Source organism: Canis lupus, chromosome 3 (assembly GCF_003254725.2).
Source record: "Canis lupus dingo isolate Sandy chromosome 3, ASM325472v2, whole genome shotgun sequence".
NCBI lineage: Eukaryota > Metazoa > Chordata > Mammalia > Carnivora > Canidae > Canis > Canis lupus.
Window position 1 is genome coordinate 52,503,314 of NC_064245.1, and position 22,415 is coordinate 52,525,728.

Here is a 22,415-nt window from a genome sequence, read left to right on the forward strand (position 1 = left end):
CTTTATGAGTAAAGGGAGGTGATTGATGGGGTGGGCCATTTGCATGAGGGGAGACCAGGAACTGTGAGGGTGACTTAGGGACATATACATTATACTAAAAATGACTCGAAATTCCTGAGTTTCAAGCCTTTCTGGCTACGCATCGGACTCAGGTGGCTCCTGTATTGGGAGAACTCGGGTATTTCTGCGTCGCAGTTCATGGGCCACCCCCAGCACACTCAGGCTCGTTTTGTGGCCATGGAATCCACTGGGTGCCCACCTTGCTCAGAGAATGGGGGAACCAGGCCTCTGGCTGCCGGGCATCTCCGGGATGGCCGGCTGGAGGGGTTCCCTTTAGCCCTGTAGGGTATCCAACAAACTCCTTCTCTGGTGCCTCCTCCCCACCTCGGGGTCTAGAGGCTGAGCATCACCTCCCACAGCTTTATTTTATTTGGAGAAAATTCTGGAATTCAAATTCGTTGCCCTTGTATGCTTGTGTTGAATGCCTCTATGACGTGGGTGTGTAAGCTTCCTCAGGAATCTGTGTATTTCAGGGCGGCTGACTGCATCGAGGGGCTTTGGGAACTAGGAAGAGAGGGCGCATGGGCGTCCTCCCCAAACCCGGACTGGCCCCTGACGCGGGACTGGAGCCTGGAGGGAGCAGTTAGGGCTTCGGTCTTCTTTGGTGGGTACTTCGGTTTTCACTCTTCTGGACCATACCCTTGGTTCAGTCCCTGCTGTCCTCGCTGTCCCTTGGGGCTCCAACCCAACTGCCCCTGAAAGGAGGAAAGAGGGGAAAGGAGCTGGAGCAGGCCACCGCAGCTTCCTTCCCGGCCCCAGTGCGCTTACCCGCTAACCCGAAGGGCTCTCACCCAGGCCTGGGGAGCTGTTGGGGAAGCGCTGGGGACCCGGGCAAGGCCTTCCAGGCTAGACTTGGGCTTCTGAGCTCGGCAAGAGCTGGGTCCTCTCCACCCAACGTGGCTTGTCCTTAAATCGCTCATCCTCCCCAAATCTCCCCCACCCCCATTTCATCTTGGTTCTCCCAGACTGCGTGAGTTTTGCTGTCTCTGTAATGAGTGTTTGAGGTGGCCTGGCCTGGAGGCAGGAAGATCAGAGAAGCCTTGTGGGGTTCCACCTAGATACACACAAAAAAGCAAAGCAAGTCCTAGATTAGGGAAGCAGCCGTGTGAATGCTTAGGGCCCTAGAAAGAAGAGCTGAGGGCACATGAAGTCTGCTATTTGACCTCACAATTAGGCTTCAGCAGACCCTTGTTCTCCTATCCCACCTTGGGAGTACCTGGGGCCCCTGGATATTGACATTTGCAGTTACTTCGGGCCTTGGAGTGGGTGGGGAGGGATCTGCTGGCCCTGTACTTTCTTGCCCAACGGTTGGTTGAAACAACCCAGCCTATAGGACCTAGCCTCCATTAAAGCCTCATGCTGTGCCTCCCGGGTACCCATGCCTGGGCAGCACTTAGTAGCGTCTGGGTGCCCAAGCCTGGAAGATCTGGATAGTACTCCTTTTCTCCACTGCAACGGAGGTTCCTCTACAGGGGGGAGGGGGGGGGGACAGCATTGGCCTTGCCTGACCTTGAGGGTTCAGGGAGGTCTTCTGGGGGTTCAGGGTCCCACCTTCTCTGTATGGGGTGGTTGGGAAGGAGGTTCCTACCCTTTCTGGGGTTTCTCCTTTGCTCTCCTTGGCTGCCCAGGGCCCTGTCTCACCAACAGCACAGATGGAAATGCTGAAGCCCATGGACTCGGTTGGGCCTGTTGCCAGTGGTGGACCCTGGGTGTGTCTGCTCATGCCCCGCCCCCCTCCACACCCAGGGCTGCTGCTTCTCTGCTCAGGATGGAAGGAGGGAGTGTGCCTCGAGACCACAGAGGGTAAAGGGGCAGGGAGGTCGAGACTTGTGGTTCCTATGCTCTTTCCAGTTTACCCTCGCAGTCTCCATTCCAGTCCAGCCTGTGGTTCCCTGACTCCTCCTACAGTGGAGCAGAGTACAGGGGTGGGGGATGCCCTGTGTCAAAGACGATGAAGGGTCAGGTCTGAGGGTCACGGGTGTTCCTCCAGGAGATCCTGTTCCAAATCCACCAGCAGAGGGAGCCCTGGGCTGGGGAGGAGCCTGTTTGGATGGTTCTCCTGGGTTCCGGGCGCCACACTGTGGGGCTCTGTGGTTCAGATCCATCCCTGACTCCTGTGTGTCCCAAACTGGCAAAAATCACAGGGACAGAGCCGCAGATGCTCCAAGCTCTAGGTGGGTGGATGGGGTAGACGGGCCTCTCGCAGCCAGACCTGTGCAGAGACAGGCCACCAGGTGGACGCCTAAACCTGCCCTCTAGTTTGTAATAACACTGGACAAAATCACTGTTACAAAGGCAGTAATATGTATGCATACGCGCCTAAGTGTGTAGAGGCAGGGAAGGGGTGGGAGGAGTAGCCGGACATTAGCCTCTCCTCATTTCTGAGCCAGAGGGGTTTTCTACACCATTTAGTGCCAGCACCTTGTTTTTGTCTATGTTTTGTTTGTTTTTTAAGTAGGCTCAGGGCTTGAACTCATGACCTTGAACTCATGACCTTGAACTCAGGGCTTGAATTCATGCTTAACCAACTGAGCCACCCACGCAGCCCCAGAGACCTCATTTTAATAGCAGGAAACTGAGGCCCAGTTAAGAGAGGTCATCTAGGGTCTTATGGCAGGGACAGGGTTGACCCAGGTGGTGCTGAGAAAGGCCTGTGCTTTGGCTACCTTTTCAGCCTCAGTTTCCTTTGTTGTAAAACATTTAAATTATTCTAGGTCCCTGGTTCTGAGAGCACATCTGAAGGGACATGTGCGTGTCTGTGTTTTCATGTCAGAGACACAGCGTGTGGCCACCTGAGAAGGGCTGTGTGTCTGTGCGTGGGTGCCTGTGAAAGTACTGGGAGCCTGTGTGTGTGTGTGTTCCCCCACAGAGGGATACTTCTGTCTACAAATTGTATGCAGATGTATTTGTGCCTACAAACGTGTGAGCGGAAGAGTGAGGCATATTTGCATCTGCGAATGGCATGTGTACCTGTGAATACGTGCACTGTCAGAAGGGGTGAGTGTGTGTATGCACACTCATGCATGTGCAAACTACCACTCCTCCCTCCCCCCGACCCCACTCCACTGGAACCTGTTGCCTGGGCCCTGAGCCTGCCTCACTGGAAAGAGGAGGGAAGGGGCACAGGCTCCAAGGTGTGGCCTGGCCCCAAAGCCCAACAGGCTCTAAGGGGCTGCAATTAGGCAGGACTTCTCCTGGGCTGGGGACAGGAGCAGGAGGGGAAGGATTATGGCAAATTCATTTCTATTTTCTACTGCACTAAGCCTGCAGTGCGTCCCTGGCGTTAGCATGAGAATGGGCCGGGGCTCTATGAACCCCTCCCGACCCGCTGACCCCTCCTCCCCCCCCACTTGAATAGTGGGACTCTCAGCTTCTTTGGCCTCTCCAACCGGCTCTGCAAAGCCACGACTCCTAATCAGGGTAATTTAATATATTTTAAGCCCCCGGCGGCTTTATTTTCCCTCCTTTTCGAGTTTGTTTTAGGCATTCACAGCTCTCACCCCGTCATTAGACAGCCTTTTTTGACGGATGGAGAGAGCTGCTATGAGACCACAGCCCTTTGTGTCCTCTACATAAGCTGGGCTTCCCTGTAATTAGAATGGTATTCCCAGCCATTGAGGCCTTTCATGAGGCAGAACAAAAACTCCCCGAGATGAATATCCCCCAACTCTCAGCCCCCTGGCGGGGAAGGGGCTGTGAGTTAAAGGGACTCCTTGGGGAAGGCGGTCTGGGAGCAGGACAGCCAAGATCCTGCCAGGGTGAGGAATTCAGGGGCCATAGGGAGTTGGCACCAGACAAAGGCTCTGGCGAAGTTGCCCACAAACACCATTCACCTATACGCACTCCCCCAACCAGCCTCAGGACCTGCCTGGGCTCCTCCCCTGTGGTCTGAGCACCCAAGTCTGTTCACAGGTTCAGGGGATATGGAACCAGCCTGGAGCATGCAAGTAAAACACTTGCACCCTCAGACTCATCCAGACCCTGATTCAGGTATAGCTTCACATCTAGACACACAAACACAGTCGCTCACATGTAGGTTTGGGATTACATTGTTAAAACACATATATACATGCAAACTGGCATACATACATGCTCAGCCTACAAGATACCAAGAACCAGGGTGGGAAATGTTTGTAAATATACAGCATACTACACACACTGTCACGCAGACATGGAAACAGACTGCAGTTTGTCTCTGTGTACACATACACACACGTGTGTGCGTGTGCACATGCACGCCACTCAGACTGCGGTTTGCTTATGAATGCACATACACTCCTGCACACTTGTATATATGCATACATTCCCTATGCATATCATCCAGATCCCATTTTTTCTGTGGCTGGAGGACATTTACCAGCTTGTACTCACTGTGGTGATGCCATCACCCCCACCCCAGCAGGATATAAGGTTGCTTCTGGTACATTCTTGGATTCATGCTTAGTCTGTGTTCAAAGACAGAAATTGACAAACACACGCATACAAGGATCATGTACATCTCCTAGCCTACACTGACAGAAAAATACAATGGATTTTGCAGTATTGGCATTTGGCATTTCTAGGCCAGCCTCTCCTAGACCAGATATACAGGAGGATTGGAAGGCTAAGCCCCATGCAACTACACTGTGCTGTGAACCCCAGATGGTCTGGATTCCCCTCTGCAACACAGGTGGGTCTCCCCATTCCCCCCTTTTTAAAAAAGATTTTTTTTAAAATTTTTATTTATTTATGATAGTCACACAGGGAGAGAGAGAGGCAGAGACACAGGCAGAGGGAGAAGCAGGCTCCATGCACCGGGAGCCCGACGTGGGACTCGATCCCGAGTCTCCAGGATCGCGCCCTGGGCCAAAGGCAGGCGCCAAACCGCTGCGCCACCCAGGGATCCCTTTAAAAAAGATTTTATTTATTTATTCATGAAAGACACACAGAGAGATAGAGAGAGAGAGGAGAGACATAGACAGAGGTAGAAGCAGCCTCCCTGCAAGGAACCTGATGCAGGACTGGATCCCAGGACTCAGGGATCATGACCCGAGCCAAAGGCAGATGCTCAGCCACTGAGCCACCAGATGTCCTTCCCCATATCCTTTGGGAAGAGAAGTTTCCCTTTTCCAGATTTCCCCTTTGGACTGGGTTCCAAAGACAGAAGGTGGGTGGGTATCTAGCTCTCTGGTACCATCTGTAGCTTTCTCCACATCTCAGGAAAGGCTCAGAGGGCAATGCTAGGTCTGGAAAGCTGCAGAAGGAAGAACCCAACTTACCAACTGACCCACAGGAGAGGCAGTCCTATAGAGAAATAGTGAATGCTCACTTTTTGGGAGGATTCAAATCAGGTAGGATGATCACCAGTCAGGGATGTTACAGGGAAGTTTATTTCATTCAGTCCCTCCTCTGTGTCAGATTTTGTGCTCAGGGCATGGAGTACAGCGATGAGTAACATATAAACCTGTCTTCAAAGGCATTTAAAGTCTTAAAAGTGGTGACCTGTGACACATACAATACACAGGCTTTGGCATGGTATGGAGATGGGGCTGGGGCAGAGTGGAAACTAATGGGCCTCACCTAGTATTAAGGACTAAAGTGCGGGCAGCCTGGGTGGCTCAGCAGTTTAGTGCCTTCATCCCAGGGCGTGATCCTGGAGACCCGGGATTGAATCCTGGGTCAGGCTCCCTGTGTGGAATGGAGCCTGCTTCTCCCTCTGCCTGTGTCTCTGCCTCTATCTCTCTCTGTGTCTCTCATGAATAAATAAATTAACTCTTTTTTTTTTTAAAGGACTAAAATGGCCCACTTAACTTGTGCTATCCCATGTTGGATAAATGATGGATTAGCTGGTCTCCAAGATCTGTCTCTACTCTATGGTTCTTAGCCTTCTGGGCTGAGTCCATGGTTTTCTCACTGTGGCCTTCTTTCCAAGATGGGTGGTTGCTCCTTAACTCACTCTGCATGGCACTTACTGCCATGCATGAAAGCTATTCCCCGGGCCTATAGTGAGGGTGGGGTTGGGGCCTACCCCACATCCCCAGGAACAAAGGAGAGACTCATAAAGAGTGTGATGAATCCACTTTGAGGTAGGGAGGGCCATCAAAGAGCAGCGGAAGGTCAAATTCCTCCATGACTCCTGGCTTCTTAGGAGTATAGAACAGGCCACTGAATCTAGATTCAGAAAATCTAAGATTTTCTCCCTTCTCTTCCAGAAAGATACAGTACAGTTTTGAAGGGATGGGTTTGGATCTTAAATTGTTGGTGATTCGCATGTTTTTTCTTTTCTTTTTAACCTTACCTCTCCTTTGAAATCTAGGGGATTTCTAACTGCTGGTGCCCTAAGCAAACACATACCCAGAAAATGACCAGCAAAACTCCAATGTCTCTCTCTAGATAAAACATTCATCAGTTTCTTTTTCTAGGGGACATTCCCCAGGGAAATTAGAGAACATGGAATGCTTTGAAGCCATTTTCAATGTCTTTTTTTTTTTTTTACCACAATGTTTTACCACAATGATGTAAAATAGTGGTTGGGGCTCTGGGCTCTGGAGACAGATTCAAAGCCACTTACCAGCTATGCCTGACCATGGGCACGTCTCTTGGGGCCTGAGTGTCTTTAACTGTAAAGTGAGGGTAATGACAGTACCACCCCGATAGCATCATGGTGAGAGTTAAATGAGCTAATACATGTAGAAAAGCCTAACAGTGCCTTGCATGCAGTAAGTGCTCAGCATTAGCCATGGTGATTAATATTAAAGTGTTCAATAAATATTTGTTGGGTAAATGAATCAATTTTTCATTTTACTTGTGTTTATGATAAAATTACCAGAAAATAAGATCTTCCTGGAAGCCTCTCGCATGTACCTTTGGCGGAAGTTGGGGATGGGGTCGAGGTGGGCAGAGGATGGTAGGTGGAGGGTTCCCTAAAGGGTCAAAACAGCTTTTTAGGTTTCCCGGCTGGTGCGGGCTCAGGTCATTACCGCGTGAGCCAGCAGGAGGAGCCCGAGTCGCCGCAGCACGGAGGGCTCTGTCAAAGGGAAGCGGGAAAGAGTTAATCTTGACACAGCACCTGTTGTATACAGTGTACCTGCCGAGGGCTGGGCAGTGTCACATGGGCAGGTAGGCCCAGAAGTGGGGGGCTTGGTGGCGCAGTGAGGGGTCCTGGAATGAATGCAGTCGTGGAGGTCTGACATTTTTTAAAAGACTTTATTTATTTATTCATGAAAGACGCGAGAGAGGCAGAGACATAGGCAGAGGGAGAAATCTCAGGACCCCAGGACCCCAGGACTCCGACCTGAGCCAAAGGCAGATGGTCAACTACTGAGCCATTCCAGGTGCCCCCTGAGGTCTTGATATATGGGGAGATGAATACTCTTGTTCCCCAGGCCTCTTTAGGAATTCCTGAACTGGTGTGCTGAGCCCGAGGGAGGGAAGAGAGGCATCTAAGGTAACTCTGGCTGAGGACTAATGCACCTTTCACCTGGAGTCCTGGTCTGAGGAACTGAAATGGGACCCTAGGCAAGGTAGGTCACCTCTAGGGTCTCATTTTTCCCATCTGTAAAATGTATGTCAATACGCCTGCCCAATCCTCAGTGGAGGTCCCAAAGGTCTAGAGAGACACCAGAACATGAACTGGTTGGGGGTAGAGGAAGTCTCCCTTAATTCTGGGAAGTCTCTCAGGCACCCTGCTTTGAAGGAAGGCACTCACATCTTAATAACAGAACAATGCTCATTGGGACTGGGATAAGAGGCTTACTTTTGTCTCAGTGACTCCTGATAGCAGTCACCTGGGAGGAACTACTTTAGCCCATTTCACAGGTGAAGAAACCGAGGCTGAGAGCAATAAAGTAACAAGTGACTTGCCCAAGGTCACCTGGTAAATAAGGATAAAGAGAAGGAATTGGGGTGTCAGAGGTCTGGGTCTGGGTCTGTTCACACTAAGAAACCCCCACTTCTGTATCTGCCTCATTGTCCTTGCATGCAGGGTTGTTCTGAGGTTGGAGCACATAAGCCCCAGTCCTGTGTGGGCCTGGCCACCTGCCCCGTTTCAGAGAGAAGCAGGCAGAAGGACTGAGTCTCCTCCCAATGTGGGAAGGCTCCCAGAAGACCCCCGTAGCCTCCACCCTGGAGGGAAGAGTAGGAGAGAGGGCCAGGCAGGTGGCAAGATGACCTCGTGGACCTGGCAGAGAGCTGGGTCACTTCAGGGTTTAACAGTGTACTGGCCACTGCAGATGCCCTGATGGGCTCATGTTGTGGTTAGCTGATATCCCTAAGGCCAGGGTCTGACTGGGAAGCTGAGAGGAATCTCCTTTTTGGGGCCCTGAAATCCAGAGGTCATTTCAGAGAAAATCCTGAGCCCACACTGGTCTTTCCTGATCCAGCAAAACTGTGCTTCAGAATCCTGAATTGTCACAAGGTCCCTTCAGTCTGCTGATCCCAAGTGGTGCTCCCCAACTCCAGGAGAAGGGTCTACTGAGCTCCAGATAAGAAAATCAAACTAGTTTGAACACATCAAGAGAAACTAGATTTGGTTAGGGTGGCGGGGGCGCCTGGAGAGGCAGGAACCAGCAGAGTGCGGAACTACTCTATCCCGGGGAAACTCTGCTATCGGAGAGAGAATATTTGCACTGGGTCTGGAACGATTCAGACGGATTGTCCAACTCTCCGAGAAGCACCTTAGTTCTCCAGAGCTCCGTCTGCAGAGACGCGGCGCACAGCGGTGCTGGAGACAGGGGCTGCGCGGAAACGCTGGGAGGTTAGGTTTCCAACAGTCCCTTACTCCAACCCGCTGCAAACCCGGCTTCATTTTTGATCACCCAAGTCGAGGAAATAAACTCCGAGTCAGTTACTGTAACTATCTTAAGAGGCCGTTAAGGGGCCTTTCTCCGGGGCAGCCTCTTCCGTTGGTGTTTCCCAAGTCCGTGGGTGGCTAGCTCGCCCGCGCTCACAGGGGCCTGGGGAAGCGGCGCCGCAGCATTACTGTTACCTCCACTTTAGGAGGTTGCAAACGGCGGTTAGCCTAGAGCCGGGCCCCTCCCCCCAGCCGCGGGCTTCGGCGAGGGGGGGGCGGGGGCGCGCTGGGCGGGCTGAGCTCTGAGGCTCCGGCTGGAGGTGGGGCTGGAGCTGTCCATGCCGTGGTGCTGAAACGCGGGCCCCCTCTGCTGGGGTCACCGACAGTGTACTGGCTCAGCCACACCCGAGCCTGCCTTCCCGCCTCTAGGGACTTCCAGGGGCATCAAGGTGGATGATTCTTGATTGAAGGAAAATAGTCCACACCATCTCATCATTCCTCCTCCAAACCTCAATATCCACCCACCTGGTCTCATCACTTCCAGTCCCACTGCCTAAATCCATTCCCTACTCGGCACCAGAGTGGTTTTTTTCAAGAGGCAAATTGCATCATATTTAAAATCTTCCTATAGTTTCCCATATAAATCAGAGTAAAACTTCTAAAGTTCTTGCCGTAGCCAAGAGCCCTCTCTCCCCCACAGTGACCTAGCCTGTGTCTACTTCTCCCACCTTAAGCACCTATAAGGATGGCAGTGATGAGTGAGTGAACGGGCTTATTTCTTATGTATTTTGAAGACAGAACTGCTATGATTTGCTGAGTGACTGGAGGTGGGATGTGAGAGGAAGAATGGAGTCAAGAATGATCATGGGAGGGATCCCTGGGTGGCGCAGCGGTTTAGCGCCTGCCTTTGGCCCAGGGCACGATCCTGGAGACCCGGGATCGAATCCCATGTCGGGCTCCCAGTGCATGGAGCCTGCTTCTCCCTCTGCCTATGTCTCTGCCTCTCTCTGTGTGAGAGAGAGAGAGAGAGAGACTGTAAGTAGGAGAAGAAGAAAGAAAGTGGTTCCCTTGAGGCCAGGGGGTAAAAGTCTTAAGAAGGAAGGAGAGATCAAAAGTGTCCAATATACCGACAGGTCAGCTAAAATGAGGATTGAGAATTGAACTCTTGGATATAGCCTCAAAGAGTTTCTTCTTATTAAAATATTAAAAAACAATATTTTATTTATTTATTCATGAGAGACACAGAGAGAGAGAGAGGCAGAGACACAGGCAGAAGGAGAAGCAGGCTCCATGCAGAAAGCCCAACGTGGGACTTGATCCCGGGTCTCCAGGATCACACCCTGGACTACAGGCGGCGCTAAACCGCTGCACCACTGGGGCTGCCCCAAAGAATTTCTTCTTAAGAAGAAATGAGGGTGCAGGAACGCCTGGGTGTCTCAGTGGTTGAGCATTTGCCTTGTGCTCAGGCCATGATCCTGGAGTCCTGGGATTGAGTTCCACATAGGGCTCCCCACATGGAGGGGCTTCTCTCTCTGCCTATGTCTCTGCCTCTCTCTGTGTGTTTCTCATGAATAAATAAACAAAATCTTTAAAAAAAAAAAAAAAGAAATAGGTGGAGAAGGTGATTTAGAAGAAAGACCAAGAAACAGGAGGAGGAAATAGTAGCTGGTGTTGACAGACACCAGGAGGGCTAAAAAAGAGGAAGATGGACTGTGAGCTGTCAGGGGAGCTCAAGGGGAGGAACCCCAAGAGATAGTGAAGGAATAGGACTAAACATTTTCAGCCAGGCAAGGACCCTGTTGGCAAACTACACCCTCAGTCTTCCACACGATTCTAAGGTACAGTTCTAAGGTACAGTCTTTGCCTTAATAACACATTCAGGGTACACATGTTTAAGGGGGCTTTTAAGAAAGTCCTCTTCTTCATTTGAACTCAAGATCCCTGCTGGAGACATGGTTTGACATTCACTTTTCTGGGATCAGAGCTTCCAGCCCCTTGCCCTTGTGGGGACTGTTTTGGAACTGGTGCTAGGAGCATTAAGGCACTCATACCTGCTGCCAAGCAGTGAGTCTGAGTCCAGGTGGCCTTGGACCACATACACTTTGGCAAGCCATACTTCTGAATACAAGGCACTCCAGGGTCACCTTCCTTGCCCAACCTGCCCTTGGGAAAGCATTGAACACCTGTTTTTAATTTACTTTTCAAGTTGGGAAAGACATAACACCCCCAAATGTAGTCTGGCTCTGCATGGCTGATCATTTATGCAGATGGTAGTGGCTTTCCTCTCAGGGATCTGGGCTCAGTAGAGTGCCACAACCCAAACAGCTAGTGGGGACTCTAGGACCAGGGTGATCCCCAAGCAGCCCTGATGAGTGAGCAGCCTTGAGAAGCAGAATGGGCTGTCTAGCTTTGTGTCTGCCTTTGGAACAATGGCCAAGAATTCACAGTGCAGGAGGATGATGCCCCCAATCTCAAGTACTAGGGACAAAGAGAAAGGTGAACCCTGTGCTCTCACTGTGGCCTAAGGCCACAGTGGTGAAGTGGATTGAGGACAAGAGATTGATTCCTATGGTCTTGGATGCTTCCTTGCCTCTTCAGCTTCCATTGAGGTGTTTTGCGCCCCCTCCCGACGTCATGGGGGAACTGTAGACCCCAACTGAGTGCAGTGCCCAGGCCCTGTGTGTGTGTGTGTGTGTTTTGTCCTGGGGCTGCCAAGGGAGCTACTGAGAGATTGAGGCCCCTGAGCACATTCTTGCCCATCATGTGTCTACATAAACCACACCTCCTAGCATGATATCCCCAGGACTGTCCCCTGCTCCATAAAACATCTATATATACAGGCTACAGCCTAGTACAGCAAGTATAGTGTGAACAGCAATGGGGGACCAGGGGTCCCTACTTTGCCACTTTGTGAGCTTGGATAAGTTACTAGGATAGAAGAACAATTGGAATCCATCCTTTCCCATGTCAAAGCCTGAAAGGTAGCTCAAGGTTTCTCCTGCTGCCACATGGAAGACTGGCACATCCCCAGCTCAAGCCTTTCTCCTACCTTGGACAGCAGAATGCTTCCTCCACTCCTTTTCCCCTCTCCCCTGCTCACCCCTTCCTCTCTGTCCCTAAGAAGGCTCTAGAGAGGAGCCTTCTCCATGTTCTAATTACATGGTGAAGAGAAAAAATGACATTCCAGGAATGGGCAAAGGCATGGAGTCATGGAAGCATAGCTGATTTAGAGAATGGCCAGCAGCCTGGTGTGGCTTGAATGGTTAGTGAGAAAGCAATGGAGCCAGATCCTGCAAGGGCCTTATAATCCATGCTCATAAATTTGGAGCTCATGCTGCAGGCCGTGGGGAGCCATTGAAGGATTTAGACATGGTGAGAAGTTGCAGTTTGGAAATATTACTCTGGGGTGGTATGAAGAAAGACTTGAAAGTTTGTGGCAAAGCCTGCAGATCATTTCCCTTTCCCTATGGCTGTCCCCAGTGAGCACTGTATTTCCATCCTCTCTTGAAGCTAGGTGTGGACATGTGACTAAGTTCTGGCCAATTGAATGTAAGCAGAAGTATCTTGTGTATCTTTTAGGGAGTGTCTCTGGGGTGTGCGTGTTGTGGAGGTGGGGGAGTACCTGTTAATCTTTCTTGCTTCCTCCAGCTTAGTGTGCTTGGTGGTTGGCACCTGCACCTGCTGATCTGATCTGGTTAGGCTGATGTAAGCATGTTCAGTGGGCAAGACCAGGGCAAAATGGAGGCTACCATCTTTGGTCAACAGCTATCCTCTGCCACTCCAGTGTATTCTCCCACAGGTGCCTGAGCCTTTTGCCCACCTATTCTAAAGCTGGTGGCAACTGGGTCTCTTCCACTGTTCCTTTTCCCCCATGTTCCTAACTGTTAGCTGTATCCTGGAGGAGGTCTTTCTCATGGCTATCCACTTAGTGAAAATAATAGTAGCTCATATTCACTGAACACTTACTATAGGCAGGTCCTGTGCTCAGGGCTTTGCATGGATGATCACATTTATTATCTCTTAACCTTCATGCCATCTTGCCTCCGAAACCACACCAGGGTGAAGACAACAGGAAGGTTCTGGTGGAGCCGGGAGTCATTAGTGAACAGAACTGATGAGGCTCTCATGTCCCTGCCCCCACTCCTGACCAACTTTGATCACCTTTCCTGTTCTAGATGAGGAACCAGGCTCAGAGATGTGAATTAAGTGGCTCAAGGTCGGGATCCCTGGGTGGGTTAGCAGTTTAGCGCCTGCCTTTCACCCAGAAAGGGTGATCCTGGAGTCCCAGGATCCAGTCCTGCGTTGGGCTCCCTGCATGGGGCCTGCTTCTCCCTCTGCCTGTGTCTCTGCCTCTGTGTGTGTGTGTATATGTGTGTGTGTCTCATGAATAAATAAATAAAATCTTTTTAAAAAAATAAATGGCTCAAAAAAGAAATGGCTCAAGGTCACACAGCTGGGAAGTAGCAGAAGGAAATTCCAGGTCTTTACTGCGCTCAAGAGAAACAGGTGACCCCATGAACTTCATTCATCTCCAGTGGAAGGATTACGAGGGTGGCGCTGGATTGTTGCAGTGCTTATGTTTATTTATTTTTTATTTTTTATGTTAAATATTTCATTTATTTATTTGGGAAAGAAAATGAGAGAGCATGGGGGTGGTGAAGGGGGAAGGCAGAGGAAGAGGAAGAAGCAGACTCCCTGGCTGAGCTCGGAGCCCGACGCAGGGCTCTATCCCAGGACCCTGAGATCGTGACCTGAGCAAAAGTCACACACTTAATGGACTGACCCACCCAGGGACCCCCACAGGGCCTGTGTTTAAATTCCAGCCCTCCCACTCCCTGGCTTAGTCTCTCTGTGCCTCAGTTTCCTCATCTGAAAAGGTAGTGGGTAGTAATGGTGCATCCCTTGTATGATTCCTGTGAATCTTTAGGATTCACAGTGTAGGATTAAAAGAGGTAACACATATAAAACGCTTGATTATATGCATTAGCAATGCATATGTTGATACGCTATGATTATTACTACTACTGCTGCTGTTGTTATTGTTAGTGTTGCCATGGGTCTGGGTCCCTCCCCTGGCGCCGCCAGGGAGAATCAGAAGGTAAAGAAGAAAGCCCTGCCGGAGGCCAAAGGACAGAGGAGGGGCCGCGTGACTGCCTGGGCTGGCGGGCAATTTGCTAGAGGAGCTCATTTGGTGACTCCGACGCTGAGTTAATTAAAGATGGCTGCTAGGGGTCATTGCCATGGCGACAATTAGGCTGGGAAGGAGCCTCATTAAGGTACGGTTTTAACAAGGCCTGTTGTTTTTAACCTGGGCTCTTGCGAAAGAGGAATTCTTCAGGAGGCTTCTTTTTCTGCCTGTCTGTTTTTCGGGTCTGTTTCTAGAGACTCTGAGGAAGGATGAGAATCCCTGTGTTCAGTCCCTCTGAAGCATCCACTGGACTACAGGCTTCCTCTGAACCCTGGTGCCACCCTCCAATCTGATGTTGGAGGTGTAGAGAGGGAGGAAGGGTGGAGGCGACCAAGTCAGAGCAGGAGGTGAGGGAGGAGGATTTTATTAGAAATGGAACTAGAGGCCTTCCCTGGAACTTAGAAATGTGGGCTCTGTCCCCTCCTCACCCAAGGAGGGTGCTCCCTGGGGGGTGCGGGAGGGTGGTGTGCAGGGAAACCCTGGCAGAGGAAGGCCAAGCCTGTTTCTGTAGAGTGGAAGGAAGGGAGGAGGTTCGAGGCCTTTCTGAATTCTGAGCACTTAAAAAGGGTATTTACTTTTCTTATTTCCTTAGTAATATAGGCTTATTGAGAAACATTAGAAATTTCAGAAAAGCACAAAAAGAAAGTACCCTGCAGTCCCGCCCCCAGACTTACAGATTGTTGATTTTTGGAGAGAGAAGAACTAAGCAGAGGCTACAGCAGCTGAATTAAGGGTAGAGGAATATGTTTTCTTTTAACCCTTTTTAATTTTTATTTATTTTTAAAGAGTTTATTTATTTATTCATGAGTAACATACAGAGAGAGGCAGAGATATAGAGGGAGAAGCAGGCTCCATGCAAGAAGCCCGATGTGGGACTCCGTCTCTGGGCCCAGGATCACAACCTGATTCAAAGGCAGACACTTAATCGCTGAGCCAGCCAGGTGTCCCTATACCTTCTTTTTTTTTTTTTTTTTTTAAGGTTTTATTTATTTATTTGAGAGAGAGAGAGATTGAGAATAGAGGGAGAGGTTGAAGCAGGCTCCCCACGGAACAGGGAACTTGATGTGGGGCTTGATCCCAGGACTTCAAGATCATGCCCCAAGCTAAAGGCAGACACTTAACCAACTGAGCCATCCAGGTGCCCCATACCCTTTTTTATTGTTTGAATTTTTAAAAATATTTTATTTATTTATTCATGAGAGACACAGAGAGAGGCAGAGACCTAGGCAGAGGGAGAAGCAGGCTCCTTGCAAGGAGCCTGATGTGGCACCATGACCTGAGGCAAAGGTAGATGCTCAACCACTGAGCCACCCAGATACCCCACTGTTTCAATTTTTAACGGAAGAATGTCAAATGAAACCAAGTTAAAATAGCACATCATGCAACATTTTCTCCTTCCTTCCTTCCTTTCTTCCTCCCTTCCTTCCTTCCTTCCTTTCTCTCTCTCTTTCTTTCAGTAATTTTTACATCCAGGTGGAACTTGAACTCACAACCCCAGATCAAGAGTTGCATGCTCCACCAACTGAGCCAGCCAGGCACCCCAACATTTTTCTATACATTGAGATGCAGTATATATATATATTTTTTTTCACAAAAATATTGGTCATCTTATACCTACAACTTTGAAATCTGAATTTATTACTTCAAGATAACAAGGTTTGTTTTTTTTTAAGGATTTTATTTATTTATTCATGAGGGACACAGAGAGAAAGAAAGGCAGAGACACAGGCAGAGGGAGAAGCAGGCTCCATGCAGAGAGCCTGACGTGGAACTCAATTTCAGGTCTCCAGTATCATGCCCTGGGCTGAAGGCGGCGCTAAACCGCTGAGCCACCTGGGCTGCCTGATAACAAGGTATTTCTAATGGTTTCCTGGAATGTTACATTTTCTTCCTTTTCTTTTAAAGCACATTGCAAAAAAATTTTCCATCAGTATAAAGGGTAGAGAAAGGTCAGTCTCCTACCTGGAGCCCATCTCAGAGGCAACTACTAATACCAGTTTCTTAGTATCTAGAGATATTCTTTTTTTTTTTTTTAAGATTTTATTTATTTATTCATGAGAGACACAGAGAGAGAGAGGCAGAGACATAGACAGAGGGAGATCAGGCTCCATGCAGGGAGCCCAACGTGGGGCTCGATTCCAGGTCCCCAGTATCATACCCCAGGCCAAAGGCGGCGCTAAACCGCTGAGCCACCAGGGCTGCCCTATCTAGAGATATTCAACCTGTGTAGAGACACACACATTTTTCCCCAGGATCCATTTTTTGTAACAAAGTTAGTATACTATGCACCCTGTTTTGCATCTCACTTTTTTCCCTTTACAGTTTATCTTGGAGATGGTTCCATACCAGCATGTATAGAACTGCCTCATTCTTTTTTTTTTTTTTTTAAGATTTTATTTTATTTTTTATTTTTTTTTTAATTTTTTTTTTCCATTTATTTATGATAGTCACACACAGAGAGAGAGAGGCAGAGACACAGGCAGAGGGAGAAGCAGGCTCCATGCACCAGGAGCCTGACGTGGGATTTGATCCCGGGTCTCCAGGATCACGCCCTGAGCCAAAGGCAGGCGCTAAACCGCTGCGCCACCCAGGGATCCCTAAGATTTTATTTTTAAGTAATCTATCCACCCAACGTGGGGTTTGAACCCACAACCCAGAAATCATGACTGAGCTAGCCAGTTGCCCCCTGTTTTTTGTTTTTGTTTTGTTTTAAAACAGCTGTGTTCTATACAATTCTGGACTCTAATGCATTTAACCAGTACCCTCTTGGTGGACACTCAGGTTATTGCCACGGATAAGCTATATCGAGATTGGAATTCTATTTTTTAAAAAATGTTTTATTTATTTATTCATGAGAGACACAGAGACAGAGGCAGAGACACAAACATGAGAGACACAGAGAGAGGCAGAGACACAAACAGAGGAAGAAGCAGGCTCCATGCAGGGAGCCCGATGTGGGACTCGATCCCAGAACTCCAGGATCATGCACTGGGCCGAAGGCAGGCGCCAAACTGCTGAGCCACCCAGGGACCCTCAGGTTGGAATTCTAAAGAAGGCTTGTTAATTCAGAGTATTACCTCATCATTTAAAATATTTTTTTAATATTCCAGAATACGAACACCTGTGACATATTTAACAATTCTTTGAACATTTAAATTGTTACTGTTTTCCACAAAGGACTGCCCACCATAATCTTTGAGGAGCCCACAGTCTGCTGGGGAACAAGCCCTGTAATAACACACTGCAAAAGCGTTGTGGTGGTGGTATGTGCAGGAATATATGCAAAGACCTGCCTGTAGAAGTCAGGGAGGAACTGGGCTGGAAGTAGGAGGAGGGAAGGTGTTTGCAGGCAAAGGCCTTGAGGTATGAAACCCTTGGCAGGCTGCTGGACCTGGGAGTCTTTAAATATATACAGAGGTGGTTCTGGCCCTTAAGGGGCTCACACGACTGGTCTTAGATATGCTTTCTTGCCCAGAATTTGGCATAGCGGGGATCCCTGGGTGGCGCAGCGGTTTGGCGCCTGCCTTTGGCCCAGGGCGCGATCCTGGAGACCCGGGATCGAATCCCACGTCGGGCTCCCGGTGCATGGAGCCTGCTTCTCCCTCTGCCTGTGTCTCTGCCTCTCTCTCTCTCTGTGACTATCATAAATAAATAAAAATTAAAAAAATTAAAAAAAAAAAAAAAAAAAAAAAAAAAAAAAAAAGAATTTGGCATAGCGGTCAATATTGGGTGGGTGTTTATGGATGGATGAATAAGTGGGGGATAAAGGAAGAGGAGCCAGAGAAGCGGGCAGGGGCATGGCTTTGATGGTCATGCTGAGAGTTTGAACTTCATTTGGTCAGGGATGGGGTCCCCCAGAAAGCCCTCAAGTGGAAGCAGGCACAATTAGATCTGATCCCATGGAAGGGTTCCTCAGGGAGCCCCAGTAGAATCAGGAGGGCCACACAGGCTGCAAACCGGGTGTGGGACACTGTCATACTGTTCCCTCATATTCAGTGTCTCACGTTCACGGATTCTCCCTGCAGGAGGATTATATATCCCAACCCTTTGTTGCATGCCTGGTGAACACAGGCATGGCCACAAGGCTTGTTTTGGCCAATGAAATATGAATGGAAGAGATAAGTGACATTTTTTCAGGAGCAGCTTTAAGGGACAATTAGTTTAAGTTTGGCCATGTTCTTGGCGGTTGTACAGGTCAATATGGAGCTACCTTTAGCCTGCATCCCTGAGTCACAGTGATGAGCAGAGGTCCCTCACCAACCTGCAGTGGGCATGTTAACATGAATGAGAAATAAATGATGTTTCTTCAAGCCACTAGAATTTGGGGGTTGTTTCATAACATATGAAATGTAGCATAACAATGCTATGCAGACTGATCCACAGAACTGGATCAGATAATTCTCAAGTTCCTTCCAGATGTGTGTAACAGGTCATATAACAGGCTTTCATGTGGCTTGTATTGAGTCCACTCTTGGTTTACCCAGGGATACTCAATCTCAAGTGTTTTTTTTTTTTAAGATTTTATTTATTTGAGAGAGAGAGAGAAAATGAGCAGGGGCAAGGGACAGAGAAAGAAGCAGACTCCCTGCTGAGCAGGAAGCCCAATGTGGGGCTTGATCCCAGGACCCCGAGATCATGACGTAAGCTGAAGACAGACACTCAACCAACTGAGCCACGCGGGTGCCCCTCAGTTCAAGTTCTTATGGAGATCGAGACTCATGGGTTTTCCACCAGAGCCCCAAGAACATTTCTCAGAAATAGATAAAAAGCCTATGGCAAAGTCTCCAGCAGCTGCTGTCCCTTCTGAGACGTGGCTCTTGGTGGCCTTTAGTAGATCAGAAACATCAACAGCCATGTTGATATCAACAGTAAGATAAGAGTGTATTTTAATCACTGGGATTCCCTCTTTCTGAAGGGGAAACCAAGCCTTTTAACCCAAACCCCTTGTGCCATTGTACCTAATAATTGGTTGCAGCTGCCTTCCCAATAAGGATACTTATCTCATAGAGCAGGAGGTCCAGAGGAAGGTTGTCTTTTTTTTTTCTTAGATTTTATTTATTTATTCATGAGAGACACACACAGAGAGGCAGAGACACAGGCAGAGGGAGAAGCAGACTCCCCATGGGGAACTCGATGAGGGACTCAATCCCAGAACTCTGGGATCACGCCCTGAGCCAAAGGCAGACGCTCAACCACTGAGCCACCCAAGTGTTCCGAGGAAGGCTGTCCTTTAACATCATAGCATCAAGGCTCAGGAAGGTCGGGTATGATATTATTATTTCTAGTATGATTTTAAAGATTAAGGGCAGGTAGCACTGACAACAAAAGTTGGAAACAGTGTTTCCAGTAGGAACACTGCCTGAAAATGTTGAATGGCACAAATCCATATTACATGGGGAAAAAAAGAAACTTGAAAAATAAAATAACAAATAGTCAAGATCAAATCCTTGGAGATTTACATCTTTTTAAAAAATATAATTACCTAACACAAAACCTCATCTCCATCCTCACTCACTTTGATGACACTGTTAGCATCATATCCTTCAGAAACTACCAACACCTTGGCAGTGTTCTATTTCTTGACTTTCGGTGGTGATTATATGAGAGATTGTGTTATAATTATTTATATTATTATATTTCATAAGCTTTCTATGTCTGTTATATTTCATAATTTTTAAAAAATCTGTTTTGCTTTTTAAGTGCCAGCACCTTTAATAAGGTCAGCTGAGCATATGAGGAAATGACCAGAGGCACCACTAAAGGAATACAGATCTTAAAGCCTGGTTGCCAGGACCCAGGTCTTCCATCTTCATCTTCCACGTTGGCTTTATTCTCAGTAACATTCCCTTTCATGATCACAAGGTGGCTGCCAATAACCATAAGAGCCATGTGATTGTTTGCTTGTTCATGCCAAAGAAGAAGATGAGAGGAAAATGCTCCACCCAATCCATGGACTCACAGTCATCATCAGGACAGATGGTATCAGCTGATCCAGACCAATGGTTCCCAATCCCATCAGGCCTGATGCCTACTTTCCATAATAAATATTATTATCCTACTGAAATTTGTTTTATACTACAAATAGAAATTCTACAAAATAGAACCCACTTTTGCATATAATTATAGAACCCCCCCCAAATAAAAAAACCAATACAGTGCCCTAACTATGAAAGAAAAAGAAAAACAAAATGAAATGTATAAAAAAATAACATGTATTTCAAGATATATGCTCAGGTGCAAGTATTCTAAAGGATAAAACAAAACAATCAGATACCTTCACCTACATATAAAATCTCCACAAATATGGCAGTGATAGATGAAGACAGATACAGGTGGATTGTTTTGGTGACTAAAATGCCACCTGGTACATGATTTTGTTGACATAGTAACTCTTGGGAAGATTCTAAACACCATAGAACATAAGACTTCTCAATGTACACAGTGGTTGCTGCACTGTGGTGTTTTTTTTTTTTTTTAAGATTTTATTTACTTATTCATGAGAGAGACACAGAGAGAGAGAGAGGCAGAGACATAAGCGGAGAGAGAAGCAGATTCTATGCAGGGAGCCCAGTGTGGGACTTGATCCCAGGACTCTAAGATCATGCCCTGGGCCCCCCTGGGCCAAAAGCAGGTGCTCAATTGCTGAGCCACCCAGACATCCCTGTGGTGTATATTTAATATATATATTAAAACTGTACAAAAAACTTTTCTGTTAATATGTAAAGTGGGATTCGCTTCTAGGCTCAGATTTTGCTTTTTTCTTTTTTCTAAAAAAGATTTTATTTATTTATTTGAGAGAGAGTGAGCAGGAGCAGGGGAGGGGCAGAGGGAGAGAGAAGCAGACTCCCCACTAAGCAGGGAGCCTGATGATGCTGAAAATCCTGAAATCATAAAAAAAAAAAAAAAAAAAAAAAAAAAAAAAAAAAAAAATCCTGAAATCATGACCTGAGCCAAAGGTAGACACTTAATTGACTGAACCACTCTGGTGCCCCTAGGCTCAGATTTTTCACCTATGTCACTATTCAGTGGGACATTTGAAAGTTTTATGGGATTATGGCAAAAGCTTTGTTATTGCAAATGTCAGGAATTCTAGCCCCTACCTCAGCTCATCAAATATCTGCAGTTCCTCTATCATCATGACAACCAGGAATGTCCCACAGAAATATAAATGATTGTAAGAATACTGCTGCCCCTCCCCCCCGGAAAATCTCTGGTTTGGTCCAGTTAGGAATCCTTTGTGTGGACTGGGGTGGCTGCCTGAACAAAATTGGATTCTTTTAGCAAGAAGGAGGGCCAGAGATAGTGAAGGTGACCCAGTGTTCACGCTAAGCCTCAAGCTCAGCTGTTTCTCACAGATTCACGGTCTACTGCTGGGGTTCCTTCCTGGGTTTGAAAAATCTTAGAAGATGCACAGAGGGACTCTCAGGAGAAAGTTCCATTAGGTATATAGGTGTGTGTGTGTGTGTGTGTGTGTGTGTGTGTGTGTGTGTGTGTGGTTTCTGACTGGCATAGAAAATACTCATATTTCTCAGCCAGAAAGAAGGGAGGCCAGGACAGGGTAGGCTGATCCTGTGCCCACTGAGAGGAAATAAACCCCCTTTCTCTGACTTCTTCTAAAACACTGACACTCAGATTTGTACACCTCCTCCTATCGTACAAAACCCCTTTCCTACTACTATCTTACTGTGCACTTGTCTTCTGTTGGGTTACTCATCTTTTAAAAAATTAATTTGTTGAAACTCTTTATATATTATAGATACTATTCCTCCTTTTATTTATGTTTTTTTAATTTATTTTGTTGATGTTTTCTGCCAATTGTCACTTTTCATTTAACTTCATATAAGGCATTTCTTTTTTTGCCTCCTGTAAGTTTTTTCTTTAAGATTTTATTTATCTATTCATGAGAGACCCACAGAGAGAGGCAGAGACATAGGCCAAGGGAGGAGTAGGCTCCATGCAGGGAGCCCGAAGTGGACTCGATCCTGGGACCGCGGGATCACACCCTGAGCCAAAGGCAGATGCTCAACCGCTGAGCCACTTAGAAGTCCCTGCCTCCTGTAAGTTTTTAACTGTTATGTAATGAAATTTAGAAATTTATTACTTTGTGTACATTAGGATTGTAAGCCTAGATGAACTGGTGGTTTTCATATGTTGATGTGTAGGAGGCCTGCTGGGACAAGGGAACTGTGCTATGGGAAGGCCAGGTTTGTGAGCTTACAAATCTGGCTTTCCCAAGTCAGGCAAATATCCAGAGACTTATACCAAGACCTCCCCTCCACTCCTTTCCCCAGAAGGTACACCCATGTGCAGGACCTGGGATTCAGAGTTCCCTCTGAATCCTACCAACAATCCTTATAGAACCACAAGTGACCAATAGTTCTGCCTGAATGGCTGAGG

The 22,415-nt window shown here is 47.9% G+C and overlaps 2 long non-coding RNA genes across 2 annotated transcripts in view; one reads left to right on the forward strand and one right to left on the reverse strand.

The window, feature by feature from the left end:
* LOC112653673 (uncharacterized) overlaps window positions 1–22,415 on the reverse strand; it is a 24,298-nt gene continuing 1,883 nt past the window's right edge. The window contains exon 3 of the long non-coding RNA XR_003132365.3: window positions 1–755. This is a non-coding gene — a long non-coding RNA (uncharacterized LOC112653673). The remainder of the gene's footprint in view (window positions 756–22,415) is intronic.
* LOC112653674 (uncharacterized) overlaps window positions 21,933–22,415 on the forward strand; it is a 12,150-nt gene continuing 11,667 nt past the window's right edge. The window contains exon 1 of the long non-coding RNA XR_003132366.3: window positions 21,933–22,075. This is a non-coding gene — a long non-coding RNA (uncharacterized LOC112653674). The remainder of the gene's footprint in view (window positions 22,076–22,415) is intronic.